This window comes from Bos grunniens, chromosome 29 (assembly GCF_055505025.1).
Source record: "Bos grunniens cultivar Pamir isolate PY7600 chromosome 29, Bosgru_T2T1.0, whole genome shotgun sequence".
Classification (NCBI taxonomy): Eukaryota; Metazoa; Chordata; class Mammalia; order Artiodactyla; family Bovidae; genus Bos; species Bos grunniens.
The window spans coordinates 32,183,959-32,206,928 of NC_141193.1; the positions used below are offsets into that span (position 1 = coordinate 32,183,959).

At 38.4% G+C, this 22,970-nt stretch overlaps 1 long non-coding RNA gene across 7 annotated transcripts in view; it reads right to left on the bottom strand.

The window, feature by feature from the left end:
- Positions 1 to 22,970, bottom strand: part of LOC147342470 (uncharacterized) — a 294,857-nt gene that overhangs the window by 38,179 nt on the left and 233,708 nt on the right. Inside the window, exon 4 of one of the 7 annotated variants that reach the window (XR_015158148.1) lies at positions 13,168 to 13,187. The exons of the other annotated variants lie outside the window; for them this stretch is intronic. This is a non-coding gene — a long non-coding RNA (uncharacterized LOC147342470). Of the gene's footprint in view, positions 1 to 13,167; positions 13,188 to 22,970 lie in introns of those variants that run through there. 7 annotated transcript variants of the gene reach the window in all.

Genomic DNA, 22,970 nt, shown 5'->3' on the forward strand with positions numbered 1-22,970 from the left:
GACTCCTAACAACTTGGCTTAGCCAGCCAGGAGCCTCACTGCTGGTGGCTAGCCGGCCCCAATCAGGGAATATTGGGGCAAGCCCTTGGCAGCTGCTGGGGCCATTCGTCCTGAGGGTCTTTCCTTCAAGATTCCCTGTAATGGTACCAGCAGCCCCCAGCACTTGGCAGTTGAGACAAGGACCCGACAAACTTCTAAGAGTTGATGGACTTGATTTCATTTGTAGGTTAAGTCTACCCAATTCAACTGCCAGTTCAGCCAGTTTGCTTGTTTTTATGTACCCTTTTGTGTTAACAGCCCATGGGCTCAATTTTGGAGGGTAAGTCGCTCCAGTGAGAACACTGGGAACATTTCCATCCCCGACCCCCTCCCCCGCCCCTGCCCCACCAATTTGTGCTTTTCTGTAAGGGACAAGCCAGTTTGGTTGGGGTACCCTGTTGGAGAGGGAAAATGTTGTTGGACTCCACTCTGAACTGGTTCATTTGGAAACTAGTTCTTGTGGGGCAAGTCCACCCTAGTTGGATTTAGCTCATTTGTTTTGTAGGGTACATTTACCTGATTTGGGAATTGGCTCAGTTGGAAATGATTCATTGGGGAGCTATTTTTTGGGGGAGGGTAGCCTAGCTGTAATTAGTTCATTTGTGTAGTAGGGTAAACTTGTTTACCTGATTGAGGGAATCAGTTCATCTGTGCATGGATGCTGAAATTTGTGCCATTTTTGCTGAAATTTGTCTGCATGTTTTGGGCTTTGGTGTTATAAAGCTTACAAAATGGGAAATATTTCATCTATCCCAAAGAAAAGATCTTTGGGGTGAATATTAGATACGGTAAGATCAGAAGAGCAATGGCCTCTGAATGGCTCACATTTAAACAATCTGGCAGTCACATCTGTTAAAACTCAACACTCAAAACACAAAGATCATGGCATCTGGTCCCATCACTTCATGGGAAATAGATAGGGAAACAATGGAAACAGTAACAGACTTTATTTTCTTGGGTTCCAAAATAACTGCAGATGATGACTGCAGCCTTGAAATTAAAAGATGCTTGCTCCTTGAAAGAAAAGCTATGACCAACCTAGACAACATATTAAAAAGCAGAGACATTACTTTGCTGACAAAGGTCCATCTAGTCAAAGCTATGGCTTTTTCACTAGTCATGTATGGGGATGTGAGCATTGGACCGTAAAGAAAGCTGAACGCTGAAGAATTGATGCTTTTGAACTGTAGTATTGGAGAAGACTCTTGAGAGTCCCTTGGACAGCAAGGAGATCAATCCAGTCAATCCTAAAAGAAATCAGTTCTGAATATTCATTAGAAGGACTGATGCTAAAGCTGAGGCTTCAATACTTTGGCCACCTAATGTGAAGAATGGATTCATTGGAAAAGACCTTGATGCTGGGAAAGATTGAAGGTGGGAGGAGAATGGGATGACAGAGGATGAGATGGTTGGACAGCATCAGCGACTCGAAGGACATGAGTTTGAGCAAGCTCCGAGAGTTGGTGATGGACAGGGAAACCTGGTATGCTGCAGTTCATGAGGTCACAAAGAGTTATACACGACTGAGCGACTGAACTGACTGACTGGCAGTCAGAAGCACTTTACAAAGGTGAGGAATACTCTGAAAAGGAAAAGACCTGGGGCTCCCTTGGACTTGAGGCATCCAATTCTAATTTCCCCTAAAGAAGCCCTGGATAACTTTGACAGTGAGGAACAAGTTGATTGACTCTCTAATAGCTACTACTCTCCTTTGTAAATTAAATGCTTGAATAATCTTTTCCCCAGAACAGCTTGACATCAGGGTCCCACTGGGGCCTTTTTGACCTTGTCCAATCTGGGGAGCTTCACCTACTCTCTGGTGGGCTTTGGCGCCAATTTGGGGTGTTCTCCTTATGAAGGGCAACTGTTTATAAGGCACTTTGGAGAAAGGTCACTGGTCTAATGGGACTAGGAAGTCATGTTAATGTGACTTTCTGGCTGGCTAGGTTTGGGTTTATTCTGGTTACTTTGGTAATGTACTACCCTGGTGGCTCAGACAGTAAAGAATCTGCCTGCAGTGCAGGAGACTCAGTTCAATCCCTGGGTCAGGAATATCCCCTAGAGAAGGTGTTGGCAACCCACTCCAGTATTCTTGCCTGGAAAATCCCATGGACAGAGGAGCCTGGCAGGCTGCAGTCCATGGGGTCGCAAAGAGTCGGACATGACTGAGCAACCAATACTTTTCTACTTTCGGTAATGAGCAGACATCTGGTACTAAGGGCTTCCACTATGGTTTTCTCATTTCTTTCTCCTCGAACCCTCTGTGAACAGGTGAGTGACTGTAGAAACAATTGAGGAACTCTGTGTGTACCCACTGTGCCCCAGTACTGTCACTCAAGTGGGTAAGGGCTCTCCTTTCTTCTTCCTCCCTTAAGCTGAGGACCAGGCTAATGGGATTACAGGGCAGATTCCTCAGACCCTCTACCCTATCTCTCCTCTTGCCTTCCCCTCTTTCTTGTGGGAGCCTGGGTGTTGCCCCTAGGCCTTCCTGAGGGGCCTTCTCCCTTAGGCTATTAGGAGAAGAGGTGAAGCTTTCCAACACGGGTGGGTAGATGTATCAGTCCTTGTTGGGGAGGCCACCCAATTCTTTCGCAAAGGAGGGAAAAGCAAAACTGTCCTTGGTTTACAAGTGTAGCCTTCACAGGACTAGAAGGGTGGCTCCAAAAGTCCTTTCACCACTCCCAAAAGCTTCCCTGTCCATCTTATGAAGCTTGCCAATATTAAACAAAGGGGAAACAAAGTCATCCTAGAAAGAACTTGCCTTTATCTTTGAGATGCAAATATCCTCTCTGGTCTTCTCTGTTGTCTTTTGAATGCAAATTTGAAAAGAGTAGAAGAATTTAGAAGTTGGCTTGTCTGATGTAATTAAAAGTTGCTTTTTCTATAAATATTTAGCCACCTAGCCAAGTGAGCCTGACTTGTTTCATCTGTGAGAACCCCAATTTTAATACAATCTTTTTGTAAACTAATGGGTTTATATTACTGGACCTGACTGAAGGTTGAAACCAAAATAACTGCGACTTCAATGTGTGTCTGTGTCTTTTGGTTTTTTTTTTAACCACATTGCCATGGTTAATGAGTTTCAGTTTCACATGAACTGGGAAATAGGGTTAATATTAAATTAGTAACTGGTGAATCCCAGGGACGGGGGAGCCTAGTGGGCTGCCATCTATGGGGTCACACAGAGTCAGACACGACTGAAGTGACTTAGCAGCAGCAGCAGCATTAATGTTTAAGTTTGTTGATCTAATAATAATATAGACATGTCTTGAGTCATCAACATGTTAAGTATAATATTAAGTATAATACTTTCATTTTGTTTAGGTTTAACATAAATTAGGACTTCCCTGGTGGCTCAGATGGTAAAGCGTCTGTCTACAATGAGGGAAACCTGGGTTTGATCCCTGGGTTGGGAAGATTCCCTGGAGAAGGAAATGGCAACCCACTCCAGTATTCTTGCCTAGAAAATCCTGTGGATGGAGGAGCCTGGTACAGGTTACTGTCCATGGGGTCGCAAAGAGTTGGATATGATTGAGCCATTTCACTTTAACATAAATAAGTTACTATATCTGTTACAAATTTGTCAGCCAAAATATACCTCAATGTGAAAAAAACTTTAAGAAAACGAAGACACATGTTTTCAGTAGAAGGTGTGAGAAATAAAAAAAAAAAAATACTTAAGAGTTATGCATAGTGAAAGTGAAGTCGCTCAGTCCTGTCCTACTCTTTGCAACCCTGTGGACTGTAGCCCAACATGCTCCTCTGTCCATGGGATTTTCCAGGCAAGAGTACTGGAGTGGGTTGCCATTAAGAGTTATGCATGGATTCCTAAAACCAGATTGAATTTGGTTGGGTGAGTAAATCTTGGTGAATGGATCCTGTGTGGGAGTAAGCTAGGACATGGACTTGTCTTTTCTTTCTGTTGAGAGAAAAGCTCTCTTGGAATGTCATTTTGATGGTGGAGTAAATGAGCTTTTTGCCTTTAAGTGATGTGTATTCGCTTTGAGATCTCTGGTTACTTTAGTTAAGAAATAAGTATTATCCAAGCCCTTTGTCAACAGATCAGATGTTTAACCATGACTTTCCAGTCTTTTGTCATTTATAGATACTTTTGTATTCTGATGCTGAACAAAAAGGGCTTCATTATCAAGGAGATATACAGGAAGGCAGTGGAAGCAGTTCCACATCAACATGATGACTGTGTGAGAATGCCAGCCCACACAGATTAAAACAAGGCTGTCCTGCCCCTGGGCCCCTAGACCAGGTATCCTGAGATTTTTGCTCCCTGACCTCAGGGTCGACACCCCACTCAGTCTTAAAGCAATTACAGAAGGCAGACCTTCACCCCTCTGCTTCCCGTAAGAATATAGGAGTAAAATCTGAGGAGGGAAATGAAACAGGAAATGGGGCAGGACACAAGCTCTGAAAGAATGACATTACCCAAGGACATTACACAGGCTGAATATAAGCAAATATGTCCAGGATGGTGGAGTGGTCAATTTCCACTAGACCTTAAGCCTCAATATACGCTGTTTGTAACATATCAGCAAGCTAAGTGATACACCCACAAGTGGGTGGAGGCCCAATTAAATGTAAAGAAACTTTTAGAAATACATGTTTTAGGATCTCTCCAGATAGTCTACAACTTAAAAGTTAAAATTATGTTAAATTAAGTGATAAAAGGGTTTTTGTACATGATCATTTAGGATTAACTATGGTTTAAAATAAGTCTAATTGAATAAATGAAACTTTAAGCTAATGTAAAACATAAATTTGACTTTTCTCTCTCTCAAAACAGACACATTTTCTGAAGATGCTAAACTGCCTCTTGATACAGAGTTCAAGTGTATTTAATCTGTATTTGCCTTCAAAGTCTTTTATTGTCATTTTGGCTAAGTTTCACAGTGACCCATGGTAAAACATTACTTGGTGCTCCTTTGACAAGATTTCCCAAATCAAATTATAATAAAGTTCCTTTGACTTCCAGCTAACTTTGGAGTCTTTCAAAGGGGCCCCTGAGGGACCCCAAAGGGAGATATTAAACTAATCAGGTTCATTTGATATATTAAGCTACAAGGGAAGAGATGTCAAATGAATAATAAACTTTAAGTTATGTGGAAAATGGTACATATATTCTAGAGAGTATATGGAGTTCCTAAGAATTTAATGTGTCCTGATAGAATATTATCAGTCATAATTTTAGTTATGAAGGTTTTTTTTTCCATTTATTTATTTATTTATTTTACTTTACAATATTGTATTGGTTTTGCCATACATTGACTTGAATCCACCATGAGTGTACAAGTGTTCCCCATTCTGAACCCCACTCCCGCCTCCCTCCCTATCCCATCCCTCTGGGTCATCCCAGTGCACCAGCCCTGAGCACCCTGTATTATGCATCGAATCTGGACTGGCGATTCGTTTCACATGTGATAATTTACATGTTTCAATGCCATTCTCCCATATCATCCCACCCTTGCCCTCTCCCACAGAGTCCAAAAGACTGTTCTATACATCTGTGTCTCTTGCTGTCTCGCATACAGGGTTATCGTTACCATCTTTCTAAATTCCATATATATGCGTTAGTATACTGTATTGGTGTTTTTCTTTCTGGCTTGAAGGTTTTGTATATTATAGCAGTAAGCAGATTTAAACTTGCCTTCTTTAAGTCTTTGTTAATATACACAGTTATGGTTTCACTTTGATGCCTTTGTAAAAATGCTTCCTCTTCAAGAAAATTTATGAAAAAGACTTTCAGATACATACAAGTTTCTGACTTTTAGAAAATAACACTGAGCTGAGTTTAAAAAAAAAAAAAAACAATTCAAATGAGAAACCTCAAGATTTCATAAAGCTGTTAACAAAAGGGATTAGTTACATAGAACTGAGGAAACTGGTAAATATGGTTGTAATTTTTATGGTCTCTATTTCAAAGGATTACTGGTTTAAATCTGTGTTTTCTAGATGTAAGAAAAAAACTTCTTCAATTAATTCTGACTTGCAATAAATTGGTAGATTATGCCTTTTGGAATATTAATCTTTTTCTCTCTACCTGGTTGATTCTGCCAGTAACATATGGTTGTCTCAAAGATTAAGCTGTGCACAACTGTGCATGGCCAGTACAATGAAACTGCAGATAGCTCATTAAATCAGTTATGGTTCCTTTGGTCACTCGATTATTAAAACTGGGCTATAACTAGTTATACTAATCATTAGCTAAATTTGTTCTTTGTTTACAAACTGGCTTTGTAGCTCTGCATTGCATAATGTCATTGTCTGTGTTACTTATATACTGTTTAATTTGTAAGATTGTTGTTCTTACAGTAACCAGTGTGTCAATCAGGCCTCCAACAATACTTCTATGATTAAACATTCAGAGGAAATAATTGTAATAGTGTGATTCTAGATATGGGAAGAAGCAACAAAGGAAACTGTCTGATGGATTCAAGTTATAAAGAATCCAGAGAATTTTAATTATTGATGAGGCCTGGTCCCAAACTTAACAGCTGTAGTGACATATCAATAATTTTTTAACTGAACTGGGATGAGCCTCCCAGTGGATTGGGACAAATGCTGATTATGAAATGTTTCCCAGTAATGGTCATTCATGACCAGGAGCAGAAGACCAGAGAAATGGAATCAGCGAATGGAGCCCTTCAGTGTGAGCCAGTGAACCCCGAGAAAGGAAATGCCTGCCACCTAGCAGTCCTTAGACTTCAGCCACTCCAACCACTCCCTATGGTTAACCTTGAGGAAACTGAGAAGCAGGATTACAGGCCCCAGTTAGATAAGATAAATAAATTGGATTTAATGAACCCTGACTCTTGCATCTTCCCATGCATAGAAGAGTGCTAAAATTTTAAACTTGAGATGCTTGCTGCCTCTTATATTTGAAGTTCAATATTTCTAAATCTACAGGTGTAAAGTAGGCACTTTCCCAAGAGTAAAACAAGGAAGAGAAGTAATGCTTCCTAAGGCCCACTTGACTTCACACTCCAGAATGTCTGGCTCTAGGTGAGTGACCATACCATCATGGTTGTCTAGTTGTTAAGACATTTCTGTTCAATTCTTCTGTGTATTCTTGCCACCTCTTCTTAATATCTTCTGCTTCTGTTAGGTCGATACCATTTCTGTCCTTTATTGTGCCCATCTTTGCATGAAATACTCCCTTGTTGTCTCTAATTTTCTTCAAGAGACATATTTAAATGCATATTTATTTACCTACTTATTCTGCCTTAAAATTGTTTTATATTTAATACTTTGTTTACATGTATTGAGCTGTGTTAGTCTGTTGGTTCATGAGTTCACAAAGGGTACCACACATCTTTTTATTTCACTTAATCTCCATCACAACTATGTTACCTCCTATGAGTCTCAGAGTAGTTAAATGACACAAGTAACTAAAGAGCTCTGCTCTAATCCATGAGCTTCTAGAACATGACAGAACACAGGGAAGTGCTGAGGAAAGGACACATGATGGGCATAAGTTTCACGTAATTTTTTTAAATTGGTTTATCTTACAGAATTAAGTAATGAATTTTAAATAAATAAATGTGTTAACCATTTTCTTAGTATATTTTAAATACATTTCAGTTTTTAAATGGTTTTTACAAAAAAATTGCAAAGACAGTACAGAAAGTTCCCAAATGTTCAAAAACCAGTTTCCCGTTTTATTAACATACTATATAAGTATGGTATATTGGATACAATTAATGAATCTATGCAGATAGATTATTATAAACGAAAGTGTATTTTATTCACATTTCCTTAGTATTTACTGACTGTCCCTTTTCTGTTCCAGGATCCTGTGCAGCATAATGCATTACATTTATTCTTTGTCTTTCCCTAAAATTCTGAAAGAGATGGGAATACCACACCACCTGACCTGCCTCTTGAGAAATCTGTATACAGGTCAGGAAACAACAGTTAGAACTGGACATGGAACAACAGACTGGTTCCAAATAGGAAAAGGAGTATGTCAAGGCTGTATATTGCCACCCTGCTTATTTAATTTATATGCAGAGTATATCATGAGAAATGCTGGACTGGAAGAAGCACAAGCTGGAATCAAGATTGCCGGGAGAAATATCAATAACCTCAGATATGCAGATGACACCACCCTTATGGCAGAAAGTGAAGAGGAACTAAAAAGCCTCTTGATGAAGGTGAAAGAGGAGAGTGAAAACGTTGGCTTAAAACTCAACATTTGGAAAACAAAGACCATGGCATCCAGTCCCATCACTTCATGGGAAATAGATGGGGAATCAGTGTCAGACTTTATTTTTTGGGGCTCCAAAATCACTGCAGATGGTGACTGCAGCCATGAAATTAAAAGACGCTTACTCCTTGGAAGGAAAGTTATGACCAACCTAGACAGCATATTGAAAAGCAGAGATATTACTTTGCCAACAAAGGTCTGTCTAGTCAAGGCTATGGTTTTTCCAGTGGTCATGTATGGATGTGAGAGTTGGACTGTGAAAAAAGCTGAACGCTGAAGAATTGATGCTTTTGAACTGTGGTGTTGGAGAAGACTCTTGAGAGTCCCTTGGACTGCAAGGAGATCCAACCAGTCCATTCTGAAGGAGATCAGCCCTGGGATTTCTTTGGAAGGAATGATGCTAAAGCTGAAACTCCAGTACTTTGGCCGCCTCATGCTAAGAGTTGACTCACTGGAAAAGACTCTGATGCTGGGAGGGATTGGGGGCAGGAGGAGAAGGGGACAACAGAGGATGAGATGGCTGGATGGCATCACCGACTCGATGGATGTGAGTCTGAATGAACTCTGGGAGTTGGTGATGGACAGGGAGGCCTGGCGTGCTGCAATTCATGGGGTCGCAAAGAGTCGGACACGACTGAGCGGCTAAACTGAAGCTGAATATCAGCTTAGGGATGGTCAAGTCCATCCCCAAGAAAAAGAAATGCAAAAAGGCAAAATGGTTTTCTAAAGAGGTCTTACAAATAGTTGAGAAAAGAAGAGAAGCTGAAGGCAAAGGAGAAAGGGAAAGATATACCCATTTGAATGCAGAGCTCCAAAGAACAGCAAGGGAAGATAAGAAAGCCTTCCTCAGTGATCAATGCAAAGAAATAGAGGAAAACAATAGAAAGGGAAAGACTAGAGATCTCTTTGAGAAAATTAGAGATACCAAGGGAATATTTCATGCAAAGATGGGCACAATAAAGGACAGAAATGGTATGGACCTAACAGAAGCAGAAGATATTAAGAAGAGGCGGCAAGAATACATAGAAGAACTATACAAAAAAGATTTTCATGACCCAGATAACCACGATGGTGTGATCACTCACCTAGAACCAGACATCCTGGAATGCAAAGTTAAGTGGGTCTTAGGAAGCATCAGTATGAAGAAAGCTAGTGAAGGTGATGGAACTCCAGTGAGCTATTTCAGCCTTAAAATGATGCTGTTCAAGTGCTGCTTTCAGTATGCCAGCAAATTTGGAAAACTCAGCAATGGCTACAGGACTGGAAAAGGTCAGTTTTCATTCCAATCTCAAAGAAAGGCAATGCCAAAGAATGCTCAAACTACTTTTGAGAATTGAGAATGTGTTGGGAATGCTCAAACACAATTGCACTCATCTCACATGCCAGCAAAGTAATTCTCAAAATTCTCCAAGACAGATTTCAACAGTATGTGAACTGTGAACTTCCAGATGTTCAAGCTGGAAGGCAGAAAATGCAGAGGAACCATAGGTTAAATTGCCAACATCTGTTGGATCATCGAAAAAACAAGAGAGTTCCAGAAAAACATCTACTTCTGCTTATTGACTACGCCAAAACCTTTGACTGTGTGGATCACAACAAACTCTGGAAAATTCTTAAAGAGGGGGGAATACCACACCACTTGACCTGACTCCTGAGAAATCTGTATGCAGGTCAAGAAGCAAAATTAGAACTGGATATGGAACAACAGACTGGTTCCAAATTGGGAAAGGAGTATGTCACGGCTGTATATTGTCACCCTGCTTATTTAACTTATATGCTGAGTACATAATGAGAAATGCTGGAGTGGATGAAGAACATGCTGGAATCAAGATTGCTGGGAGAAGTGTCAATAACCTCAGATATGCAGATGACATCACCTTTATGGCAGAAAGCAAAGAACTAAAGAGTCTCTTGATGAAAGTGAAAGTGGAGAGTGAAAAAGTTGGCTTACAACTCAGCATTCAGAAAACTTTTAAGATCATGGTATCCAGTCCCATCACTTCATGGCAAATACATGGAGAAACAATGGAAACAGTGACAGACTATTTTTCTGGGCTCCCAAATCACTGCAGATGATAGGTGCAGCCATGAAATTAAAGGATGTTTGCTCCTTGGAAGCAAAGCTATGAACAACCTAGATACCATATTAAAAGGCAGAGACATTACTTTGCCAACAAAGGTTCATCTAGTCAAAGCTATGGTATTTCCAGCTGTGATGTATGTATGTATGTGAGAGTTGGACTATAAAGAAAGCTAAGTGCCAAAGAATTGATGCTTTTGAACTGTGGTGTTGTAGAAGACTCTTGAGAATCCCTTGGACTGCAAGGAGATCCAACCCGTCCATCCTAAAGGAAATCAGTCCTGAATAGTCACTGGAAAGACTTATGCTGAAGCTGAAACTACAATACCATGGCCACCTGATGCGAAGAACTAACTCATTGGAAAAGACCCTGATGCTAGGAGAGATTGAAGGCGGGAGGAGATGGAGACAACAGAGGATGACTCAATGGGTATGAGTTTGAGTAAGTTCCCTGAGTTGGTGATGGACAGGGAAGCCTGGCATGTTGCAGTCCATGGGATCACAGACAACTGAGCTGGACAGCTGAGCAACTGAACTGAACTGATCCCTAAGCTGCTCTTGGCTGTGACTAATTCTCAGATTTTCTATGTTTTTGATGACTCTGGTAGTTTTAAGGGATACTAGTCAGATGGGGCATTTGTAGAATGCCCCTCTATTGTCATGTCTGATATTTTCTTATGATAAAACTGAGTTCAGAAGTTTTGGGGAGAAAGATCACAGAGATAAAAATGCAATTCTTATTACATAATACATCATTTTTATTACACACATACTATGGACATGATTTATGTCTGTTGATGCAGACCTTGATATTGTGTGGCTGAAAGAGTTATTGTCAGGTTTTCATTGCAAAATTACCATTTATCCCCTTTTCTGTGTTGTACTTTTTGGAAAGAAGTCTTTCTTATACACAGTCCATATAGAAGGGGAAAAAATCACCTCTCTGAGGGAAGAGCATCTACATGAATTATTTGAAGTTCCTTCACTTAGGAGATTTGTCTTTCCTCTGTCATTTATTTATTTATTCATTTAGTTAATTACAGTTCTTTGAGAATAAACTCGCTTTTTCCCCCTCTAGTCCTGGGAATGCAGGCTGTTATTTTCACAACTACCACTGAGCAGGGGATGGGAATGAAACTGGAGTTAGTTGAAATTTCACAAAATTCTGTTCTTACTGAAAATTGGTCTGAATATGATCAAACTGGCACCAAGAAAGCAAGTGATGGAAGTATGAAATCAGTGTCATTACTATATCTGGAAATGTGTGTAGTATTCTGAAAAGATATAAAGAAGGTTTCTTGATTGGATAATATTTTTTTCCTTCACAATTAAGCTTTACACCTTATTTTATTGTTCATGTGAAAATATATCTAAACAATAAGTATGAATTGTATTCTTAAAAGTACCACAGAATCCTCGCAGTACATTTAAATTCAGGGATTATAACAGCAAATGATATAAGATACAGCAGAAGTAAAAGATAACAATGAAAAGCAATTTGGACAAGAAATGCAGATTGAAAAGCAATAGAACAATGTTACTAGAACACCTCAATGCCAAACTATTTTCTTCCTTCCCTTGTCACTCACTAGCTTAGACTTAAACTGAGCTTTAAAGGCCACGACTGTTGAACCTGCTTAATGGGACAAAGGCTCTTTGCCAATTTTCAAATTTGTCAGGAATGCTAAAGTCATGTTAGGGTATAAATGTCCTATCCAGGAGCTAGAAGGCATCCAAGTGCAAATTACATTCTGCTTGGCACCTGCAGGCTTGGAGAAAGGACTTTTTGCATTTTTCTCTCCTCTGCCAAAAATCTATTGGGAGAGAATTTTCCAAGAATTCTCAATAGATGCACCTGAAGTCATTATAGATCAGTGATTCTCAACCTGTGCCATGCATTTTAATCACTGTTGAGCTATAAATATTCTCATGCCAAAGTCTCATCTCCAGAGATGCTGATTTAATTGAGCTGGAGTGTATTCTGGGAAGTGATTTTAAAAGCCCCTAGGTATTCTAATTTACAGCCAACATTGTGAATAATGGATATCCTCAGCCTGGGAATTAAAGGAGACTCTAAAAATAAGCATATTTATTTTTCCCATTTTCCTGTCACTAGGTAGGATCATCTCTTACTGAGCCCAGATATCAGTTATAAGATAGCTTGTTTTCTGATCATCTGCTTGCTATTAGCTAGTCCTTCCACTCCTTCTAGGATCTACCCTTTAATTAACTCTTTTCTCCACATGCTATCTATTTAAACATATGAATTTAAATTTATATCTTTCCAAGATATGAGCAAGATAATTTTGAGGGTGATGGTGAATGCATAGGAACAAAAACTTCTGCAAGGTTATTATTTATAAATCTATATATTTGTTTATCTTTGGTAGGCCTTGATGTCTTACACACCTACATCTAAGTAGATATAGCATTTTAGAGACAACAAACATTTTTAATCCTAAATTTCTTTATTTTTCACATCAATATGTGTACATTAATATGTGCATAATTTTTTAAAGTTTTCAGTTTTTCAGGTTTTTTTTTTTTTGGTTGTAAGAAACATTTTTGTGTTTAAGTCCTAATATCATTGAACTAGTAAATATCAATACATTGACTGAAGCTAAACTTTATGACCTTTTAATCACTTTTCACTTTCCTGCATTGGAGAAGGAAATGGCAACCCACTCCAGTGTTCTTGCCTGGAGAATCCCAGGGACGGGGGAGCCTGGTGGGCTGCCGTCTATGGGGACGCACAGAGTCGGACACAAATGAAGCGACTTAGCAGCAGCAGCAGCAGCAGCAGCAACACTGTTGGATTTTCCTAGGTGGCGCTAGTGGTAAAGAACTCACCTGCCAAATGCAGAAGATACAAGAATCGCAGGTTCAATGGTTAGGAAGATCCACTAAAGAAGAAAATGGCAATCCACTCCAGTATTCTTGCCTGGAGAATCCCACGGATGGAGGAGCCATGTCCATGGTGTCACAGAGTTGGAAATGACGGAAGCAACTTAGCACATACCACTATTGTATTGCTTGGTGTCCGAGAATGGTTTGACAGCATATGCTAGTAAGTTTTCACTGTTTCGTCTACCTTCAGTTCAGTTCAGTTCAGTTGCTCAGTCGGGTCCGACTCTTTGCAACCCTATGAATCGCAGCATGCCAGGCCTCCCTGTCCATCACCAACTCCCGGAGTTCACTCAGACTCACGTCCATTGGGTCAATGAAGCCATCCAGCCATCTCATCCTCTGTCGTCCCCTTCTCCTCCTGTCCCCAATCCCTCTCAGCATCAGAGTCTTTTCCAGTAAGTCAACTCTTTGCATGAGGTGGCCAAAGTACTGAAGTTTCAGCTTTAGCATCATTCCTTCCAAAGAAATCCCAGGGCTGATCTCCTTCAGAATGGATCTCCTTGCAGTGCAGGGGACTCTCAAGAGTCTTCTCCAACACTGCAGTTCAAAAGCATCAATTCTTCAGCGCTCAGCCTTCTTCACAGTCCAACTCTCACATCCATACATGACCACTGGAAAAACCATAGTCTTGACTAGACGGACCTTTATTGGCAAAGTAAGTCTCTGCTTTTGAATATGCTATCTAGGTTGGTCACAACTTTCCTTCCAGGGAACTATCAAATAAGAACATTACTCATTGAACTAGATTCCTTGGGATATAAGCTTTGAACTGTTTTCAAAGGCATTTGTAGCAATCTGAAGAGAAAATTAACTAGTCTTCTACCAAATTAAAAAAGTATAGAGAGAAATAAACAATATTTTTGCTGGAGATTTTACTGTATATAATTCCAATAAGTAATATTTATGTTCAGATAAATAGCACTATTGAATTCTTATGACTGTCATATAATACCTATCTGGTTCCAATTTCTTTAAAATATTGTCATTATAATTGTTACAGAATCCCTCCCAGGAGTAAAGGCTTGCTTGGTGTCCCTATAGTAGCAGATACCAACTAATAAAGCTGTTTCAGATTCAGATTATTTTTGTATACCAATTACCTAGGCATAAATCAGAACTACTCCCCCTTATGTTCTCATTGATAATGAAGCAAGCCATAGTCTTATTAAACCTAAGGGCATATTTTGCTTTGGAGATAAAAATTATTGACCTACTTTCCTTCTGCTTCTTTTTCTCCTATAACAATCACTAAGCATAAAATGCCAAGTATAAAATTTTATTTCCTTATAGCATGTGGTAAGAATATTTTGTATGATTTATGTTTTCCTCTCCAGGGCTTATCTATCAATCTATTATTTAGGCCATAAGAGGAAGCCACTAGAAAGTCAATAAAAGAACTTAAGCAGAGGGAAACACTGACAAGATTAAAGTTTTAGAAAGATACCTCAAGTGGTTAAACAGAGGACAAGATCAAGGGACATGAAGCTGGAAGCAGGTAAAGTAAAAAGATTGCTATAATGGGTGATCAATAGAGGGGCAGTGGTAACTAAAAAGAGAAAAGGAGTTGGATTTGAGAAATTCAAGTGTGATAATGTTGGTAAGAATTTGCTAGGATATGGAAGCAGTAAAAAAAAAAATGGATCATTCTTCTAAGAAATTTGGTAGTGAAGATAAGGGCAGACAGATCAAAGGAAGCTCCAATTTTTTAGGTCATTGGTGTGACCACATTTTTAATTAGAAAGGAAGAAGAGGAAGGAGATATTGAAATCCTATGTGAGAGAAATTAGTGCAAGTTCCATAGGAAGCTATAAGGAATATGGCCATGAGACCAAATACAGCAGCTAGACAATGAAATTGGCACTTACAAAGAGAGATAATTTGATAAGGAAGAGTAAAGAACATGTAACTTTTGATGTAAAAGTCAATCAAAGAAACAAACAACTGAGATGCCAATAACCTGTATTTTCTCAGGGAAAAAATGTACATTTGGAGGAGCCTTTGACTTTGATGGAAAAAACACTAAAGATCTCCATATTAAATCCTGACCCCATACCAGTGCTCTAACTCTATTAATTCAAATCTTTCCTAGAGAATTTCTCACTTCTGCTAAGGTGTCCAGCTTCTACTTTGTTTTCAAATGCTGAAAAACACAAGTTTGAGGAAGCACACTTGCTCTCCAAGAGTGAAATGTAGGACATTAGAATAGATAAGGAGTTATATAATGAAAAGTGCCTTTGAACAGGTAGACAAAAAAAAAAAAGTAAACGTGATACCAAAACGTGATGCACACTAAACTTAAACATTTAATTCAGTATAAGTTTAGTAAGTTAAAAATATGAATGCCTTAAATTCTAACAGATTACTCTATAAGATTAAACACACTTGGAATTCACTACCTTCTTGAGTGTTCAAGCCTCTTCTAAAGACAGGCACTGTTTCTAATCGGATGTCTGTAAGTAATTTTGTATGCAGGTAGAGAGAAGCTAGCGCTGCTCTGAGTTTTGGCTGATGCTGACTTTCTGCTGTGCTGCAAGTCATTTGCAAGCTGCATTGATGAGGACACTCTCACTACTCTCTCTTATGCAACCCTGGAGAATGGCTTTGGAATTTATTATCAAATGCCTTTTCTGCTATGATATTAAAGAACTCAACATCAGTGTAAGAAATTTAGTGCCAAGCAACATTTGTGAGTGCAGACTGTGGAGTTTGACAGATTATTGACATCCTGTTTTCTTCTCCTTCATTTCTTCTCCTTCATTACTGACACTTTGCACAGTTTACTTGAAGTTTTGAATCATTAACTATTAATGTGATGATTCAAAAACATTGAGTATAATTCAGTGGGATTATATGTTAACATTTCTAGCACACTTTCTGGAATGGAGCATTACCAATAGTGTGTATGCTAATTTGCTTCAGTCACATCTGATTCTGCGACCCCATGGACAGTAGCCCGCCAGGCTCCTCTGTCCATGGGATTCTCCAGGCAAGAACAGTGGAGTGGGTTGCCATATCCTCTCCTCCAGAGGATCTTCCCAACTCAGGGATCAAGCCTAAGTCTTTTACATTGGCAGGCGGGATCTTTACCACTACACCACCAGGGAAACCCACAGGGAAGCTAGGAATGGAGCATGCCTAGCTGTTAAGAGCAGACTCTGAAGCTATACTACCTGGGTTGAATCTTGGTTCTGCCATTTACTAGCTGCATGTAAAAAGACTATATCTTAAAATGAAAGTTAAAGGGAATTTTTGTGCTTTTATAGCAAGACAAATCCTTTTATTTTTACATTTTTCAAATAAATCCTAAGCAAAAAGTCCAGTATTTGAACTTAAGTAAGGTGGCTCAATGGAGAAGGCAATGGCACCCCACTCCATTACTCTTGCCTGGAAAATCCCATGGATGGAGGAGCCTGGTGGGCTGCAGTCCATGGGGTCGCTGAGGGTCGGACACAACTGAGCGACTTCACTTTCACTTCTCACTTTCATGCATTGGAGAAGGAAGTGGTAACCCACTCCAGTGTTCTTGCCTGGAGAACCCCAGGGATGGGGGAGCCTGGTGGACTACAGTCCATGGGGTCATACACGACTGAGCAACTAAGCACACAGCACAAAAAGAGCAGGACTCGCTCCTTTCTTGCAGGTGCTAAGTGGCCGCATAGTCCCTCTGTACTCAACCTCCTCTTCCCTCTTGGGGGATCACTGTATAAATCCTGTATAAATCCAGAAATTCAAAGAATTAATTTGAAAAACATCCTTATAGACCAATATTCTCATTTTATAACTCAGTGCTATCGTTAAAAGTATTATTTGTTTCAAACCTCTCGGTCTGAACAGAATGTTACATAACCATCCATGTGAGAGTATCCACTGTAGAAGTCTAAATGGAGTTTGAACAATTAAAATTAAAACAAATATAAATCAAAATAACTCCAACTTTCACCAAAAGGACTTCTCAAAACCACAGGAAAACAAGAGCTTTTTGTATGTGTTGAAATTAGTTTTTTGGATCATGCTGATTAAATGGGGCTTCCAAGATGGTTCAGCCAGTAAAGAACTTGCCTACAATACAGAACACCCAGGAAGACTTGGGTTCAATCCCTGGGTTGGGAAGATCCCCTGGAGGAGGGCATGGCAACCCACTCCAGTACCCTTACCTGGAAACTCCCATAGACAGAGGAGCCTGGCTAGCTACAGTCCATAGGTTTGCAAAGAGTCAGACTGAAGTGACCTAAAATGCATGCACGCTGATTAAACTTTAGGGAACTTGCCTTACTGTTTCATCCCCATGACAGTTAAATCTTAATGATTTCAAAGAAAATTTGAACCTTGTTCTCATGATGATGGTTGAATTATTCAAGATTTTATGAAATCATGGCAGAGTTTTGGGAGTCTTCCATGGTGCTAGCTTTAGGGCATCATATTCTATAGGTAGCCATCTTTGAGCTTCCATTTATAAAAGCAAAAACATTTTGAGTCTTGAAAAATTCTTAAAATCAAATGGATGTGTTCCCTATACTAAGAAGTTATGTCCATCAGTTATAATCTTATCAGCAACTCTGCCCATTTGGAAGCATTTACATTATTTTTTGTGCAATTATAAATTTGATGTCTTCTGTACCTAGTGCAGGTTAAGAGAGGATACCACTGTGCATGTATCAATAAACTACATATAATTTTCCTTAAGGGAACCTCAATTATTACAAGATAGTAGCAAGTTTATTTTTGAACATGATCAATATTATTGCAGATTTTACCAGATAGCATAATATATTTAATAGATTGGGCAACTGATTTATTTGCAATTTTTCAGACATATAAACTGCATAGTAATCTTCTCTTTTTGTTCATGTTGGGAAATAATTTTTAAAAACTTTTCTTTATCAGTAATAATATTACACAGATAATGAAATTCTTTGTGTAGTTCTAACCACCTAAACTTTTAAAGTAGAAAACTGGGTTCTTTTTTATCTTTATATATCTAGGACCTGGAATGTGGCAGACATTGAGATGGGGGAGTGGACAAAAGGGAGGGACAGTGGAAAGGAAAATTAATAGCAGATACATTTCTAAAATTATAAGTTAAATATGCTTTGGAATTAGAGGTCTCATTTTACCTGTAAACTTAACTCCAGCGTATAAAATTTATTGGGATATTTGAAGACCATCACTACTAGATCCCAAATGAATAACTTGTCAGTTTAACTGAAACCTGTATTCTTAGAGTTTTTATTGCCATGTTTTGCATTTTTAATGTCATTAAAAAAAAATCTTTTGGTCAACAAAGAACCTATACCAATAATAATAACAACAACAACAAATATGCCATCCACAATAACAGCAACAATAGAAACAGTAGCAGTAAGAAAAATGGTTCAGACAGTAAAGAATCTGCCTGCAATGCAGGAGACCCAGGTTCAATCCCTGGGTCAGGAAGATCTGCTGAAGAAGGGAATGGCTACACACTCTATTATCCTTGCCTGGAGATTTCCATGAAGAGAGGAGCCTGGCAGGCTACAGAGCATGGGTCACAAAGAGCTGGGCGCAACTGAGCAACTAACACTTTCACTTTCATGACCTTTCTAGTTAAAATATTTCACAATGCATACATTTTAATGTTATCAAAACAAAACAGAGTATCTCTTATTATGCCATATTTTAAACAACAACAAAAAAATGAAACCCTAAATCCAGTCTTTTGAACCAAGTCTAGGCATTTTTCCTCATAGTCTTATGTACACACCTTTAATGCGTTATAGACATTCTAACAAAAACAAGGGTGAAAACTAAGTGTATTTGTTGCTTCACATGCTCTCACAGCTAGTATTTATTGAGCACTCTTATAACTGAGAAAGCTTTGCTTCAGGAAAGAGCTCATTACACTCTAAGAACTGAAGTAAGACTCTTCTGGGGAAAGGAAGGCAGGGGACAGGACCTTAGCCATAGAAACTACTGGTGCTTTTAAAAGAGACATTTCTCCAAAGAAGACATACAGATGGCTAACAAACACATGAAAAGATGCTCAACATCACTCATTATCAGAGAAATGCAAATCAAAACTACAATGAGGTACCATTTCACGCCAGTCAGAATGGCTGCGATCCAAAAATCTACAAGCAATAAATGCTGGAGAGGGTGTGGAGAAAAGGGAACCCTCTTACACTGTTGGTGGGAATGCAAACTAGTACAGCCACTATGGAGAACAGTGTGGAGATTCCTTAAAAAACTGGAAATAGAACTGCCTTATGATCCAGCAATCCCACTGCTGGGCATACACACTGAGGAAACCAGAAGGGAAAGAGACACGTGTACCCCAATGTTCATCGCAGCACTGTTTATAATAGCCAGGACATGGAAGCAACCTAGATGTCCATCAGCAGATGAATGGATAAGAAAGTGGTGGTACATATACACAATGGAGTATTACTCAGCCATTAAAAAGAATACATTTGAATCAGTTCTAATGAGGTGGATGAAACTGGAGCCTATTATACACAGTGAAGTAAGCCAGAAAGAAAAACACCAATACAGTATACTAACGCATATATATGGAATTTAGAAAGATGGTAACAATAACCCTGTATACGAGACAGCAAAAGAGACACTGATGTATAGAACAGTCTTTTGGACTCTGTGGGAGAGGGAGAGGGTGGGATGATTTGGGAGAATGGCATTGAAATATGTATAATATCATATAAGAAACAAGTTGCCAGTCCAGGTTTGATGCACGATACTGGATGCTTGGGGCTGGTGCACTGGGACGACCCAGAGGGATGGTATGGGGAGGGAGGAGGGAGGAAGGTTCAGGATGGGGAACACATGTATACCTGTGACAGATTCATTTTGATATATGGCAAAACCAATACAATATTGTAAAGTTAAATAAAAAAAAAAAGAATACGATGTCAGAGGAAATATTTTTTAAGCTTTCCTATAAATTGTGAGTCACCTGTTTAATAAGAAGTATAAGATAAGATATGAAATTAACAAAATCATGGTCTTTTAATAACAAGTGCTACAGATGATCAGTTTCCTAAAGGAAATATTGATATGTATAATATATGAAAAAAGATGTGTCTATTTTTAGAGCCAAGTTTTCTTGAGGAAATGCTTTTGAGTTAGTACTTGACAAAGTATGCCTCTTCCTAGATATTCTTTAAGCATACATACTAAGTTTTTATTTTTTAACATCTGTAAAATACTGATAAGCATTCATAATACCAGCATTTAAAGAGAGATGACTAATTTGAAGTATGCACATTTGAAATAATCTTAACATATGTTTATATTTTAAAACTAAAAAGAACACAGTATTTAATGTCTAGAAATAACTAAAATATGTTTCCATGTCATTGAAGAGTTCTCAATCATCCACTTAATGACTACATTGAATTCCATCACTTTTCTCTAATTTTCACATTGTGTTTTACCTCTAACTTTGTCACAGAGCGCATTTATAAATCATTGTCTTGAAAGTTTCCTGTTGATGAGAAAATTATAGTAGATACTGAGGCAAAAGAGCAAGTGTGACATTCTTAATAAGAAGACCAGGAAACAGCTGAACTATGTGTAGGCTCAAAATATGCTATTGAAAGTGAAAGTCACTCAGTTGTGTCTGACTCTTTGCAACCCCATGGACTATACCGTCCATGGAATTCTCCAGGCCAGAATACTGGAGTGGGTAGCTTTTCCCTTCTCCAGGGGAATCTTCCCAACCCAGGGATACAACCCAGGTCTCCCGCATTGCAGGCCGATTCTTTACCAGCTGAGCCACAAGGGAAGCCCAGAATATTCTATTACTAGCTTTTAAAATATGGAAATGCTAACATATCAGAGTAAGTGAAGTACACTAACATTTGTTTGCCAAACTATTTATAACAACATTATTTATGCTGGTGAAAGCTCACTTATTTAAAAGAATGCAGATTAAATTAAAATTTATATTCATACAGTGCATCATTAAACAGCCATTAAATGTGTCGAAAACAAAATGTTGGAGAGCTTGGAAAATGCTCCAATATATTAATTACTCAACATCTTTCTAAGGTATATATGAATGATAGCAAATCATATGTACCATCAAACCCAAATTTGAGAAGAGAAACAACTGATTAAAAAATATATATCTGGATTGAAGTACAGCTAATTAAAAAATATACCTGGATTGAAGTTTTATGTGTGATTTTATCTTTTAAATATATTTTTTAAATTCTGTTATTTGAAACACATATTGTTAATAAAAATATTCACTCTTAAATGGAATCTTATAATAGGTGAGTTTTAAATGACATCCTGTAAGACTTTATAGGAAATTAAGACATAGTGTTAAATGATGTGTCTGTACATTCTTTCTCCTTTTTGTAACTCCTAAAATCAAATCACTGCCCCTCCAAATTTTGTCACATATGCATGGTAACACAGAATGCATCATTTCCCTATAGCATTACTCACAAATAACACTTTTGTTCTAACAGAATTTGTTTTCCCTCACACACTATCCAGTTATCATGGAAACTTGTATCTCAGAAAGCACCTTTGAAATGATTTCATTTTCTTTCCCAATACTAAAAGATTGGCACATTTTCATTAAGCAGTAGAAAATATTTAAACAGTTATCACTGATTTGAAAGCCAAAGCTAGTTTCACAAAAGTTTGATAAGTATTCTTACATTTCTAGTAAGAAAATAGTTTTGAGATTCATTTTAAATTCTATTAGATACAACTGAAATTGGAATACCTAAAAATAAACAGTATTACACTTTAAAAGCAAAAGATATTTTTATTGATGTTACAATAACAGGAAAACCTCTAACTGTAATTCAAAGTCAAGCTTTGTCTTGTGTTCTTATCTTTACTACTACTTGTCAGTTTTTGAAATTAGTTTTATATCCTCATGTTCAACTTCATTAAAATAAGGCTCTGACTATAAAAACTTTTACCTAAAGTGCAGTTCTATTCAGTTATTGGTAAAATATTACAGCTGTTCTAATAAAGTGGGAAACAGAATATTATAAACATAATTGAGGGCAAAAATTCTTCCATAGAATATTAACTATACCTCTGGTTTCTTCTTGTTTAGTCATCAAGTCGTGTCTGACTCCTTGCAACCCCATGGACTGTAGCCTGCCAGGTTCCTCCGTCTATGGAATTTTTCCAGGTAAGAATACTAGAGTGGGTTGTCATTTCCTCTTCCAGGGGATCTTCCCAACCTAGGGACCAAACCTGCATCTCCTGAATTGGCAGGTAGATTATCATTGAGCCACTAGGAAAGTTAATTTATGTCATCATCTAATTACTCAGTTTCACATAATTCCATATAATGTCCTAAAAAGACAGTTCATTGTTTTCTGTGCAGATAACATGCCAGGCTACATGATTGTTTTTCATTAACTATTATTTTATTCAATAAATAAGGCCATATTTCAAGAATGTTAGGGGTCTGCTTGCCATGGTTAAGACACTCTCCCTTACTCTGCTTCACTGTTAAGTAACAATGTCAGGTCCACTGAGGAGAACCGGGCTGATCAACTACGGGCAGTGTGGAATTCTGAAGTCTGATTACTAATAGCAATATCCATAATAACAATTAATATCTTAGCATTTGACAGTAATTGGGCTGGGCTTCCCTGGTGACTCAGATGATAAGGAATTCACCTGCAATGTAGGAGACTTGGATGTGATTCCTGAGTCAAGAAGATCCCCTGGAGCAGCAAATGTCAACCCACTCCA